The sequence below is a fragment of the Frankliniella occidentalis genome, unplaced genomic scaffold (genome assembly GCF_000697945.3).
Source record: "Frankliniella occidentalis isolate FOCC.00 unplaced genomic scaffold, Focc_3.1 Scaffold6, whole genome shotgun sequence".
Taxonomy (NCBI): Eukaryota; Metazoa; Arthropoda; class Insecta; order Thysanoptera; family Thripidae; genus Frankliniella; species Frankliniella occidentalis.
Window position 1 is genome coordinate 4,215,696 of NW_026267136.1, and position 2,105 is coordinate 4,217,800.

The 2,105-nt window shown below is 46.8% G+C and overlaps 1 protein-coding gene across 4 annotated transcripts in view; it reads left to right on the forward strand.

Moving 5' to 3' along the window:
* The window catches only part of LOC113217933 (uncharacterized), a 93,173-nt gene that overhangs the window by 44,093 nt on the left and 46,975 nt on the right, over nt 1-2,105 (forward strand). The gene's annotated exons all lie outside the window — the stretch shown is intronic.

Here is a 2,105-nt window from a genome sequence, read left to right on the forward strand (position 1 = left end):
GGGGCGTCTTGGTTAAACACCACCTGTTGCATTTTCAGCCACGTCTGGTCTGCGTCTGGGTATCAGACCAACGATGAAAACCCCACTTCATGCGCGTCGCTGCAACCCTTGTTAAGAATAGTACAATTATAAAACAAGGAGTCCATAGTTTTATGACGAGAAATGCCCCAAATCCGACGAGCTTCGCTCAAACTTCAAAGTTCATCATAATTTTCCCCTTTCCCCCCAAAACTCGGACAATGTCCTCAAGTTCGGTAGAGTCATTTTTTATGGCCAAGTCGCAGGTCGGGGTATACTCCGAGTTTTACAAAGTGTTTACTTTTCTGATTGTGTTCCTCCTCTCATTTTGAATGTGTTTTGCCCCTACCAATGCACCTGACGCGTACGTGCCGCCCGCACGGTGGTGAGCTCGGGTCAGTGCGGCAGTGCGGTACTTTTGCACCCCGCTCGGAAACATGCGGCCGTATGCGTCTTGTGTACCCGTCAATTCCTATGCCTTTGATATTTGTTTGGTGCGCGTGCGCACGCCGCGCCCACGCGTGCACGCGACGTAATCTCTCGCAATTAGAGGGGGAGGGACTCGCGCGCCGTGTGGCGTCTGGTGCGGGGCGCGGCCGAGCGTGGAGGGGCGGGGCGCCGGGCGCCGACCAACACTACGTTATTGAAACGTCGTGGCAAAGTCGCACAGAGACGCAGATTGTGAGCTTCTTGCGCTTGGAGGGCCACGTCCTTGGCGGTCACTCTGGAAACCCAAGTGTGTACTTGATTGCAGAATATTCTGTGTACTTGGCAAGTACACAGAATATTGTGTGTACTCGGTCAAGTACACAGAATATTGTGTGTACTTGGTCAAGTACACACTAAGTCTCCTGCATAAATGTATGGAGATTTTAGTGTGTACTTGACCAAGTACACACAATATTCTCTGTACTTGACCAAGTACACAGAATATTCTGCATACACGTAGGTATGCATAATATTCTGCATTTAAGTACACACTTGGGTTTCCAGAGCAACTCGTTCGTGTAGGCGACCGTTGCATTTCGAAATCTCTGAATAAAAAGAAGAGAAATACGAAAAGACACGGTCCGTGTTATATTTTCAGCTTGCCCATATTTCAGTACTCGCACATTGACTATGTACTATTTTGTGCGTAGCACAATTGTCAACACACATAACCTACCCTACGTACAAAATTTGTACGTCACTATATGTACAAAATTGTACATCGCTCAAAATTGTGCGTACGTTACGTATGTGCATATTTGTATGTAGCAATTCTGTGCACGGGTTATACCAGGTTTTAACTCTGGGAAAATTCGGAGTTCATTGAAGCCGTTTTTTCTAAACATTTCACATTTTGATTTCGTAGAGAGCTATCCTAAGACCTCACGCCATTCTATAGTTTTTGGAGCCACCTGAAGCTATGAAAATCTAAAATCTTGACGTGTGCAACGAAACAGGCCTTTCTTTGAAGAGTTCCATGCGCAAACTGGTTTTTAGGGATGACGCCTTCTCTCGTGCAAATGTTTCTACTATACACAAAACTCATGGCATTGAGATCAAACCTTATTTGACGAATAGCATGCTCAAGGAAAGCCGACCTAACCATACATCACCAGATTTAAAGCCTGAACTTCCATCCCAAGTAGCCTTTGGGCAGCTCATTTCTCCTAATTTGCGATTGTTTGATAGTCCTCACTAATCCAATGTAAAATAAATTCTTTGGTGAATTTCCGAATAGTTTCAATGGTTTTTACTCTGGTTAAATTCTTTTAATAAACATACCAGGTGGCTGATTCACGCCGCGCACTTTCGTAGTTATACTGTACCGCTTGCACGCGTGCGGATGGGTTAGCCTGTGCTCGCAGCCGCAACGGCTGCTTATGGCCCCGTGCGAATAGGCAACCAGGGGTATGCAACGCCAGCCGCGCGGCTGAGGCGATGCTCCGTCACGGGCGCGCGGCGCGGCGCGCGCTGCGGAGGACGAATTTTGCGATTTGTGCAAAACTTTGAGTGTAACGTTACCAAACCAACCATACCACTGCACGCTACAGATTGTCCTCTTTCTTCTCATACCACACTTTTCTTGAAATAACTCGTAA